At 41.0% G+C, this 13130-nt stretch overlaps 1 long non-coding RNA gene across 1 annotated transcript in view; it reads left to right on the forward strand.

Moving 5' to 3' along the window:
* The window catches only part of LOC109195057 (uncharacterized), a 28996-nt gene that overhangs the window by 1683 nt on the left and 14183 nt on the right, over nt 1-13130 (forward strand). The window lies entirely within an intron of this gene.

A 13130-nucleotide genomic window follows, 5' to 3' on the forward strand; every position in this document is an offset into this window, starting at 1 on the left:
CCTGGGACCTGTTAAAGCGACTTGCCCACTTCCGGTTACCTCAGAAACTAGTGTTGCCTAGTGTAACCACCTGCATATGTGTTTGGGGGGAAAAAAAGGCTTTGATTTTGCCACCCCATTTGATTTCTTTGTCACCCTCATGCCACCCTAAGAAAATTTCTCTAGATCCGCCCCTGCCGCTCGATCATGAAATAAAACCATAGTTAAACATAACTTCAAAGATCACACATGGCAGAGCAGATTCTATTGAAACGAGCATATTATGACCCATCTCACCCTGGTAGTTTTTGCAGTGTGCAAAAATTGATTAAAAGCGTACAGGATGAAACTGGTACGAAGATTAACGCGCAAACAGCTCAAAATTACCTCGCAGAACAGGATGCTTACACCTTACACAGAGCTGCACGCCTGCGCTTTCCGAGAAATCGTGTAAGAAATCGCAATAGCTGGGTTAAAGCCAGTGAGCTTAAAAACATAACATAACAAACTCCGGACCTCACTCTCACCTTGGTAACCTTGGTAACGGATCAGCATGACTGTCAGATCGCAAGGGTTTGATGTCACATTACCATCAAACGCAAGTTCGAATGTATTTAAAAATAATACCAGCAGCTGCTTCCGTGTGGATCTCGCCCAGCATCTCAATCTCGATGGGGCCTGGGAGGTGGCTCTCACTAAAATTTCATATCCCTATACATGGCTTAATCTCCCGAATGATAAGGCTTATTTTGAATGGAGGAAAAAGAGTGATGCTGAGCAGAGGCCTGATGACGTGGTTAAGGCAAAAATACGCGCTGGTTTTTATGAGGACACTAACACGCTGAGATCAGAGGTTGAAGCCTGCCTTAGGCGTATCAACTCGGATATTTATCTAAAATATCACCCAATTGTTAAAAAGTTTGAATTCACATCTGGAGGCATATATCAGCTGAGGTTTTTCCCACCGCTTGCATATATGCTTGGTGTACCAGCAGGTGTCTGGCAGCGATTCGAGCGCAAATTTGCCCCATATCCTGCAGATATAAAGGTGGGGTGTTATCACCTGTTCTGTGATTCTGATATAGCAGCGTTACAGCTCGTGGGTGATAGCTACTTCCCCCTACTGCGTACTGTCAAAATAGAGGGTAATTACGGAGATATCGTTACACTGTGCTTTAACAAACCAGACTATATTCCTGTCGCTCGCAAACACATCGAAAATATCCATATTGAAATCAAAACCGATCAGAACGAGCCTGTAAACTTTACCTATGGTAAAATGATAGTCAAGCTACATTTCTGGCCTGTCAAGGATCTGCCATAACTCATAACAATATGGATAATAATAGATTTATATGGTATTACGAAACACAGGCTGGTAATGGCCTGCCCCGGCTTTTCAGGTGCGCCTGTAATTTACGGACAAGGAATAGCATCTATTTTCTCAAAATTGTTTAGATTTGTAACCCCGTTCATAAAACGGGGTGTGAGCATCGCAAAACCTCATTTGAAAACGGCTGTGAAAAGCATTGCTTCAGATGTTGTCACATCATCACTCGGAAACTTGACTCGCTTGAACACACCAGAACAGCAAGAGGGGTCGGGGCTGAGCATCATTTCACGTAGACCCTTAAAACGTCCTCTGGGTCGAAGGTTGACAGAGTTTAAAAAGCCGAGGAAAACGGCCAAAAGGAGACAGACTGGTAAAACCGTCAGACGTACAGGACGCAAGTCTAAGCAAGATATTTTCTAAAAAAACAACAACAACAACAACAACTAAGAAACAAGCAACAATGTCTTTACTTCACAAGCGATCAAGCGAATGCACCTTGAGCGAATTGGATGTGTTTACAGCACCACTGACTCAGTTTTCAATCGAGGACAAATGTTATTCAGAAATTTTACCAGTAACAGCGCTCACAGATCGGGGACCTCTGGAATTTTATGTGCCTGGAAACGGGTTGCATTACCTGGATTTAAATGACACACTGCTGAGTTTAAGGCTGAAAATAACGAACCCAGATGGTAGTGATATTGATGCGGACGCTAATGTTGGAATTATAAATTACCCTTTAAGCACCATTTTCTCACAATGTGACGTGAAATTGGGTGACAGACTGATTTCACAAGCCAGCTCAACTCACCCATATAGGGCTATAATCGAGACATATTTAAATTACTCAGAAGAAAGTCTGAAAACTCAATTTAGCGCAGGTCTGTTTTACAAAGATACTGCTGGCGCCCATGACTCCCATGTTGTCACTAACGGACCTAACAGAGGATTAGTCCGTCGCGCCGTGTACAGCGAGCGTTCACCAGAGTTTCATGTGATGGGCCCGTTACCCTCTGACATTTTTTTCTGTGAAAGATTACTGCTCAATAATGTGGATTTGAGGGTTAAGCTCACGAGAGCCAGCGATGCTTTTAGCCTCATGGCGCCTCAAAATGCCAATTACCATCTCAATATTCTGGGAGCGTCATTATTCGTAAGGAAAGTCACAGTGTCCCCCGCTGTGCGCGTAGGTCACGCATCCGCTCTCATGCAAGCCAATGCATTGTATCCCATCTCCCGGATTAATGTAAAAACATTTTCAATACTCCAGAATTCACGGATATCACATCATGAGAATCTGTTTCTGGGTTCACTGCCCCAGTATCTTGTCATAGGCATGGTTAACCATGAGGCTTTTACAGGTCGATATGATTTATGTCCTTTCAATTTCCAGCATAACAATTTAGAGTTTTTGGCTTTGTGTCATGAGAGTAAACAAATACCAGCCAAAGGGTTTCAACCCAATTTTGCTGAGAATCACTCCGTCAGAGAGTTTTACAGCCTGTACACTGCTACCGGGAGAAACCTGAAAGATCTGTCCTTGTGCATTGACAGACAGGAATTTGAACAAGGATATACTCTGTTTGTGTTCAATATGAATCCGTCAGATGACAGCCAGGCCTTGTCACCGATAATAAATGGCAACTTGAGACTTGAAATGTGCTTCAGAAATGTGTTTATGCATGTTATGATTCCATTCTCGAGATCAATTCCAAAAGACAAGTTTTGGTTGATTATTACTGAGAGGTTTTACCTTTTAACATTACTCAAACGCTCGTTTAAACGGCCTACATATATGATCATAAATACAGATCCAAGGAACAAACCTGGAACTCACTGGCTGGCGATTTCATTAGATGAAGATGGAGGTGCTAGTTTTTATGATTCGTTCGACTTCCCACCAGATTATCCCTTTTACCCCAAAAGCATTGTAACGTTTTTGAAAAAGCATGCTAAACGAGTATCTTTCCATCAAAGACAGCTACAAGCCACACTGTCTACAGTATGCGGTCAGCATTGTATATTTTTTTTAGCCCAGAAATCGCGTGGAAAGACTTATGATGATGTACTTGCTTTATATAGCTCTAATCAAAACAAAATTGATAACATGGTCTCTTGTTTTATAAAACGATTTATCAGATGTGTATTAATATGTAAAGCTAGCAATTTTAATCAAACTTCGTGTTCTCTGAAAGCTTTTAATGATTGTCATTTGTGCTAAAATAATTTTCAATAAAACTAAAAAACGTTTCGGGGAAAAAAGTGGTGTATTGTGCTTTTTTTGTCAAATAAAAACATGAGAGATAATTAACTTTAAAAACATAATAATAATGTTTTATTTTTGTTTTTTGATTACATCAGAAATTTAACCATGTGGGTGATAAGGCAATTATCTTGCTTTTCTTCTTTTTTTTCTTAACAATAACATCTTCCTCGGATGATCTGTGGTATTCTCCTGTTTCTCTTGAATCTTTTAGCGCTGCTATTTCCCTTCTGGCCGATAAGTTTCCAACAGTGAGGTATTTTTAGATCCGCCAAAGTTCGTGCAAGCGAACTCCAGCCTGTTGGTTTCACACTTGCCTGAGAGCTTGCTAAAAACTTCATCAAATCGAGCATATGACTTCCAGGTATAGGCTTTTCTCTATGCATCAATTCTCCGTCCTCAGTCCATCCGCTGTGACCTTCTGATGCTAATATTCTACGCATTAGATATTCAGTGTTTCTCTTTGAGCGAGGGTTTATGTGGTTTAAAACGTTATGTCGTTATGATGCCTTGTTTAGCCTGGTAGTCTTTAATGTAAAGCTGTTTAGCCTCCTCACTTACAGCATCTGATGGGTAGCCTGAAGCTTCTTGTTTTTTGCGCAGGAAATGATGTACATAGTCTGTGAATATTGTGTTACTCTGTTTCTCAAAGTGCCATACCTCCATGATTCTACTTATTTGATATCCCTTTTCTAAGGCCAGGTTAAATTCAGGAGTGGTCCACACACCTCTGATAGCTCTCTCCTCGTTGCTATGGTTACACGCCCCCTCTTGGTTGTTCATTTCAGCACAAGTCCGACAGAGAGTAAAGAGAAGCTTTCCTGACTTTTTTTTATAGGGTAAAACGGGAAAATAGAGTCCTCTGGGTGGGTATACAACTGCTTTGATAAACCCAAAGTAGTTTTTAGGGTCCTGAAAATTTCGAAAGATTATTTGAGGATGACCTAAGGGGTAACGACAGGTGCTATTTACAAATGGATACAACGAGGTAACATCCACGTAACTGATTTTCTCACCAGGCCCAGCACTACAACGCAGTTGTGCTGGGCTTGTACGGCCTCTGAAGAGGGCATGGCGAGGATTCAAAGGCTCTGGTGGATCGTAACTTTTGAGAAAGCTGATTACACTCTCATCAGTACGTTTTAACTCGGTCCACTCATGCTCCCAGATTATAACAAGGTGCACATTAAGCTCAGCTCTCAATCTAGCGAGCCTGTCTTGAGTGGCCATGTTAATGTCTGAAAAAGAAGCACCTAACAGAGGGTTAACATCGGCCTGATTTGAAAAACACGCAACACACCCATGGAAGTAGCAACCCAAAAATTCCCACACGTATGTTTTACCGTTAATTTCGGCATATCCATCAACATAATAACTACCGAGCTGTTTTTCCCCTTGATTGAGTGCATGTCTGATAAAAACACCTTGTGTGTAAGAGAGATATTCGAGCCATTGAATTGAGGATGAGGAAAATGATTTGACCTGATTACGGTAATTTAGAGGGCATGGTATTGCTAAAGAATTCGCTGGCATGAAGTTTGTTAAATAGGTTTTTAGGCACTCACTAGCAAGGGTGTTGCGGCTGAAAGGATCTACTCCTGTCTCTTCAATAAATCCGTTTCTGAACAATGCGCAACCCCGAGCTAGAATTTCAACATCGTTTTCACAGTATAAAAGGGCCTCTTTCATGAAATTGAAGGTTCCAGAGCTGACTGAATCATACCATTTGTAAAATTCTTTCCTGCCCTGTGTTGTCATACGCTCGAGACTATAGGCAGAGGGGGGAGGATAAGGGCCTACATAAGTGATGTTTTGTTTCGAGCTGAAAGAATGGGGGGGAAAGCCCTTAATGCTGTCTGAAAAACCCATTGCTTTCGGGATAGCTGACAGGGGCATTGGGAGAAAACAGCTGGAGTCCATATAGCGCTGATTAAAGTCTGGGTCTGTAAAGCTGATCACTTGCGATCCTTGCATGATTAAGTATGGTTTTAAACCTTGCTTAACCATAGCCCTGAGAATAATGTAAGCATCAAAACCCTTAGCATTATGAGGATTAAAGATAGACACCTTAAAGAGGGGTTGTCTAAAATGAGCAAGAAACTTCAGCGCAATCCTCACCCTGCCACCTCCAAGATTTACCATCTGATGTTTTTGTACACACCAGAAAAGGGCTGTGTTCACCGTGATCATTTACAAACGTTTCAAAATCATAAAAAATCAGCTTGTCGTTATGTTTTGTCTTGTGTTCTAAAACCTGCATATAGCACTCGTGCGTTTGCTGATCACTTATTTTTTCCTGACGACAGATTGGGCATTTGCTCTTTTCACATTTGTGGGGTTTACCTTTTACCGCAACATAATAAAGAAGGGAGCACTTGAGACATTTTTTATAGAGTTGACAGTTGCTGACGAGTGTTTCATGCCTCTCAACTAGCTTTTTATGGTTCTGGAAACAGAGCGGAGACCTACAGGTGTGATTACAGTCTGGGCATAATACGGGAGACAGGATGTTGCCACTACATGTGGATTGCATGCAGACAGAGCAACGACCCTCACAGTAATGGGATAGAACATGGTTGTATCCAGTCTGACAATATTTGCATACGAAGTGTGTACCCATAAATCCTTTTAGATTTTTAATAGCGTAGTAATGATTGTCAAATAAAAATAAACACAGAGTTTTTTCGCTAGTTGCTGTACTAGTTTGAAATTTACAAAGGCTGCGATCATACTCGTTACGGTAAATACTATAATTTTACATTTGAGTAGCGTTTCGAATGTAATTATTTGATTAAAGCCCACAGGCGTTTGATCATTTAGACCAGCTTTTTGCTGAATTTCTCTAGCTAAGGCTTGTGCCTGATGGTCATTAAAATCGGGGTGCAGAAGGTGGGCGAGACTTACGGCAAAACATAACTTATTGTCAGGGTTATGGACCACGTATAAAAAACGTTTTGTTTTTTTTCACAATTTCGCTGTTGAGTATCTGACTAAGATGCCTCTTACCGCTACCGGAAGGGGGTCTAACGATCTGAGCTACGAGCTCAAGCGAGCCATCGCACATTACCGACCAATTTGACTGCACGGTTCTCAAGAATAAATCTTCAAATTCAGACAAATCATGATTATCACGTAAAACATTATTATGAAACATTATTTTGTAACTGTTGCCCTGTCAGCTCTAATTGTATAACATCACGTGGATGTGCATGCGAGAAAAACCCTGTTTGTTATTTCATGGGCACTCCCCATTATGCCTTGATAATATTGGGCGTAATTGAGTATATCGTCTGGAGGCGGGAAATTCAAAATTTCTCTAATTTCAACGTTATTAAATTTATTTCTAACAACTATAGACAGTTGTGGTGAATTGCTGGCGCAACTCTGCTCTGGATTACCGCCTTGTTGAAAGGAATGATCACGATCATTGTTTGCGGAGCTATGGTTAAGCGGCTCGTTAGCAGACACATTGTTTGGGGAAAAGACTAACGATTATTGGTGATTAGACTCATTGAAACGGCTTAACGACTGTAGGGGTAGGCTGTGGTTGAGTGGCTCGTTAGTAGATGAATGAACATTGTTTGGGGAAAAGACTAGCGATTGTTGGCTATGAGAATCATTGAAACGATTTTCATTTAACCTGTTTATTTGACTCAATAACTCTAGCGGTATTTGAACCTCATCCTGTATTTCTGCCAAGGCTGCTAAAGCCTAATTAAGCGTTATAAACGGATCGGATGAGGAAATGTTTTGTGTCAGACTCAGTTGAGAATGAACCGCGTCTGACTCTGTTTGGATCTCACTATGCTCCACACCCAAACTTTGAGAGTTATTTTGTAAGACACTTTCACTAGACGCTAATCGGGCTAGAGCTAAATTAAGCATTTCTAAAGGGTCATTATTATTGTTGTTGATCACATCAGGTTGCTCACTGCTCTGTGGAGGTGTATTCTGTGAATGAACAGTATTTTGATTTAACCTAGCTAACGCTATTTCTAAAGCAAGAAATGGCTCTGTAATATCATGTTCCTGGTTATCCATTTTTATTGAGTGACAAGAATATGTTAAAAAAACACCGTTGTTTGAAAAACAAAGAAAAAAAAAAGCTTTTTTATATGATGAGCGGAATTAATTCAGCGACGAGACATATTGCTCGAAGAGCGATAGAAGCCAGCTGATGCCGTCTGCGCGTTGTCCTTGTGGTCCTTATCCTTGTGGTCCTGCCGGTCGTCCTGTTCCTCCTGAGATGCTTAAGTAGACCTAACAGTTTGAGGGTTGAAACAAACAGTTAGTTATGTTAAATACAAAAGGATATTTCGTCTGCCTGAAGCGCTGCTCTGGATGGTGCTCCGGCGGGCAGGAGCACAAGGACCGACCGCGGAGAGCAAATCTTGCCTCTCTCGGGCGGACAGACGAATATTTTTCCCCGAGGGTCGCGGGAGAGAAGAAGCGCCGGTGGGTTTGGAGCTGTGGCCGGAAGAAGCGGGACAACCTAGCGTTGAGAACAGCTCATGCCTTTCCCAATCGGAAAGACGAATATTCTTCCCTGAGGGTCGCTGGTATGGGGGCGTGATGGGCTGGAGCACTGGTGAAGAAGAACTCGGAGTCCTCGGGAAGAGAGAGTTATCCAAATCCGAGATGTCTAAAAAAAGTTTGATAAAATGAAAAGAGTGTTAATGTTATTTTTTCTTGTACAATTAGCTGTTAAGACGGAGAACAAGAATGAAACAAACCTACCAATTTGATCGAGAGAATCACTGAGAGTAGAGGTGAGCACGCTTATTTCAGAGTCTAAAAAGAAATAACAACAAGTATTAGAAACAGGCAAAACAGTAAAAATGTAAGCATAATATGAACAAGAGTAAGAAAATGGGGTACCTGATGAGGCCATGATTGCTGCTAGAGTATAGTGTACTAAAGTACTTTTAACTCCGAATGTAGAGCTTATATATATATTTTTTTAAAGTGTATTCCAAGTGTTACAAACCCTATTTTGCATGGTTTTTGAAGATGAAAGGTTTGACAGAATGGTTAAAAGGAAAGTGCAAAAAATGTAGTTAAACAGGAAGATTAACACTTACCGATTGATATGCACATAAGGAAAGAGGCGCCGGGGGAAGCGGGGCGAAGTTAGACACGCCTCGGAGGCGGAGTTGGTCTCCGGCACAAATTTCGAAACGAGGTAAGCAGCATTCGGGAGCTGAGCCGGGGAGTAGGACAATCGCTTTTTCTCTGTACGCTGGCTCGGTGCGAGTAAGAGCGAAGGGAGAACTTAGACTTTGAGCTGAATTTGAGGAAGGGGGATCGTTTGAAGAAAAAAGACTAAGGGTTTTTTCAGGAGTTTTCCCCTGTTTTCGAATATACTAAGGTTTTTGGGTATAGAGGGTTCCCTAAGTTATTCTAGGGATTTTTTTTGTTGTTGTGCGTATTTGGCTAAAATACGGAGGGTTTTTTCAGGAGCTTATTTTTGCCTAAGGGTTGAGTGGGAGCCGCGAGAGTTTTATCGAGTTATTCTAGGGTTTTTGTTATTGTTGTTGTTGTGCGTTTTTTGGAGAAAGACGGAGGGTTTTTCAGGAGGTTTTTGGTGGGAGCCGCCATGCGCTTATTATGTTTGGGGTAGTTTTTCGGGGATCGCGAGTGTTTGTGACTCGGACTTTGATTCTCATTTTCTTTGTTTTCATATACAGGCTTTTTCTGAGTGGCATTGCCAAAAGATAAAATATGATCCAGATAGCTTTCACAACTCTTATCATTACTCTTAAGGTGTGTTCACACCGAACGCGATAGACGCGAACAAAAACGCGCCAGACGCCCCTAATTTGACGAGTCCACATTCGCACCTCGACGCATGTCCAATGCGAATCAATCGCACGTCAAAATATGCAATTTTGACGCGCGTGAACCGGAAATGTGGGAGGAATGTGGGAGGAAGTTGTGCCAGACGGTATCTTTGGAAGATGGCAGCTGTCGAGCTAGCGTTTGAAGAGAGAGTCTCCCTTCTCTATTTACTGTGGAGAGCAGAGCAGCGGCGTTAAGGACGTCCTCGCCGTACCTGGGTCCATCAGGTCCTCCAGAGGCGTGAGCAGTTTGGTGAGTTTCAACATTTGCTCCAGGAGCTGTGCCTGGATGACGGCCGGTTTTAGCGGTACCACCGTCTTTCACTCGCCCAGTTTGAGGACCTGCTGTCCCGCGTTGGTCCAAGCATCGCCCACCTAGACACCAACTACAGGCGCTCAATCCCACCTGCAGAGCGCCTGTCCATCTGCATGCGGTTAGTAAAAGTGTTTAATACGGTAGTCCTTTATTGATACCTGTGCTAATATATGCTAAACTATCGTTTATACACTGCTAACATGGCTGTGGTATGCTATCAGTGAATGCTGTCAGTGTTTACTGATAGCAAACTGTGGTATGGAGACGACTGTTTATAATATTTGTAATTATACTCGAAAGGTCTCATCAAGTCCTGATTTAATTCGATTTATGCTGTTATCAGTGTTAGCAATGATAGCATGGCTGTGGTGTCTATCAGTGTATGCTCTCGGTGTTTGCTGATATCAAACTGTGGTATGAGGACCACTGTTGGTAATCTTTGTAGTGATACTCACTCCTTTTTTTTTTTTTATTTAGACCTGGTTTAATTCTGGTATAGTTGAATATTTGTATATAATCCCCGCAGCTGTCAGACTCTATAACAGGGGTCAGCAGCCTTTCTTTAAACTGAGAGCTAGATGAAATTGTGAACAGTTTGGTTCATCTTTAGTTATATGGTTCTGTCTAGCATATTCTATCTTCATATGCTATGTCTTATCACAGGTTAATTTTTCAAAAATATTAAGAATGATTTAAGCAAGGAAAGGGCTACATGTCAACATACAACTCTTTATTTCTATTAATGTCTTACTTCATTCCTACCTGATTGACATGTCTAGGAATTATGAGTGATTGGCACACTGTAGGGGTAAAAGTTGCTACTGTTACGGGTTCGAAATTGAGGATGAGAGTAAAACAATGATAGTCCAGAAGAGGTCGTTCAAACAATTGATTTTAATGCATGCACGCCGCGTGGAGAGGTGCAAACTGCAAAACAGTTGTACATCTCTACCCAAAATACACTCTAGATTGCTTTTATAACATCAGGGTATTGTAACGCCCCTTCTTGCGTTTACAAGCACATAATTTGCATGTACAGAACATTCATGTATTTTAAGAATTAAATGCAAACACAGAGGTTCCTCCTTGTGGCATACTCTTCCGAATATGGTGATGACCTAAGGCCTTTGAGGTCACCATGGACTGGACATCCTTCCGTCACCTGTAACTAAGCAAACTCAAATACCACAAGAAGCTGAATACATTCAGGCCTTTGCTCAGCTACTATTTTACTGTAACAATATACTCAGCATATGAGTTATGATACATATATATTTAACTCAATCATTTTAAAGTAGTTATAACTGCACCTGTAATAAACATGTTAATATTTGATTAGGATAACCCCTATAATATAAATTATAACATAATGCCAGCAACTTCAATAAATGCTTGGATGAAATGATAATTAATGCAATGACAAAGATGATGGTTATATAAAATAATCCCTATAATTCTACAATTCCCTCTCTTGACGTCTCTTCCAGAGACGTCACTACACTATTCCCAGGTCCACTACCTTCGCTCTGACCCTCTCTAGCCGCCCCCTGACTCAGCAAATCAGACAACCTCATGTCCTCTAGATGGTCCAGCAATAAAACACCAGCTCCCACTTGAAAACACTTCATGCTTAAGTGGTCTCTGCTCCTTTTCTGGGTCCCTCTCTAGTGGAAATCTTCTCCTGTAAGGGATAGAAAACAAACAACCTTTCTCTGCTATACCTTACTAACTTACTGTGTTCATCTCAGGTTCCTGTCATTATTCAAAGTTGGTTCCCAATATCATATCAGGCAAAATCACAAACCCTACTGCCACGTCTGCTTTGTTAAGCTCTTCAGTTAGACTCTGTACCGGTTTGCCAATCTGTGTGTACATGCCTCTACACTTTTAATGTCTAAATGCACATCTGGATGTATGTGCACTTGTATGTCTATCTGCATCTATGAGTCAGTGGTTTTTCAGAAAAAAGGCGTTAAAGTGAAGAATGTTTCCTGACTATTAACTCCTGATACTGGAGGGACTTTCCGGGTTGCCCAACCTCTTAGGTTTGGCCTTTTACACTTTTACTAAAGAAATTTTAACAGAGCCCAAAGAGATTTTTATTTTGCTCCTGTGCTTGACAGGTTAAGCGAAGTTGTTTTTTGTTTTGTTTTGAAATTTTTCCCTTCTGTGTGTGTGTGTGTACATAAGTAAGAATATGATAATCAACATAAGATCCCTGGTTTGCAAATGATTTTCTGCCCCCGCTGCAGGGCAACATCATGTGGTGGTGAGTCTATGTTGGCTAGTTTAATACAGATATGTAACAGTTGCTTGATTGCATGGCCCACTCAGAGTTGCACAGTTTTAATGTATGTGGAGAGTGTTTTCACAGTTTAAACATAGGTTACTCACATTTCTAGCCTGATTGTTTCCCAATAAAAGTGAAATCAAACATTACATTTGATTTTACTTATGTATTATCCTGTTCTGGGCTCTATCCATTATATTAACTTTATTTAATCTCAATACTCTTTATGTGTGTGAGCAACGCTTTTAGTCTTATTAAACACAACCCAAGTAAAATGCACACCATCCCCATGTCAGCCTAAATCTCCGCTAAAAAGCACACTTCAAAGTTTTCTATCTGGATTTACGCCTCTTTTGGCCTCAAGCATATACATAACATGCCAAGGTTACTGTTAATGCCCGTTAGACAAGTTTCCATTATCTACAACATTTTGTTTCACCCGGCTCACCCTTACACATTTCCTGTTCACTTATTGCATATTTATCTTTAACACCATTTACCTCAGTAGTTGCTAAGCAGAAACAAAGCAACCTGTGGTCCACCTTTACCCTGTAAAATAAACCCCTGTCATGTTTGTGTCTGTAAGCATGTTTTGCATTCATTCATTACACTCCCCGCCATTCCTGCAAGTTAGGAGCTGTAAAGTTAAAAGCTACATCAAGTCCAGGCCTTTGGCCTGGCCTATATATAAATCATGTGTGTTTGTAAGCGTGCGTGCAATTAACCTGCTATGTTCTCATCTTCCCTCAACATGTATCACCTGGACACTCTCACCAGTGAAGCTTAAAACCTGTTTGGACGGAACATCAACTCTAAACAAGCACAGTTACGCATTGTGTATAAAATTAACTGAACCTGTAAATAGAGACATCACTGTTATGACAAACATAAAATAATACTGTACAACACGTTATTAATACAGTCATCCTAAGGCAGATTATATGATAACAATAAAATCTCTAAATCCCCAATCCCAACAGGTCCTGCTTTTAAATCTTCCCTGACTTTCCCTTCAAGTTCTGCTTTCTTAGTACAATAATTAGGTCCTCCTAATCCCATTACATCAGCCATATTGATTCCTTCATGTGTAAATGTCAGATTTCGAGCATCTA

This window comes from Oreochromis niloticus, linkage group LG17 (genome assembly GCF_001858045.2).
Source record: "Oreochromis niloticus isolate F11D_XX linkage group LG17, O_niloticus_UMD_NMBU, whole genome shotgun sequence".
Lineage (NCBI taxonomy): Eukaryota > Metazoa > Chordata > Actinopteri > Cichliformes > Cichlidae > Oreochromis > Oreochromis niloticus.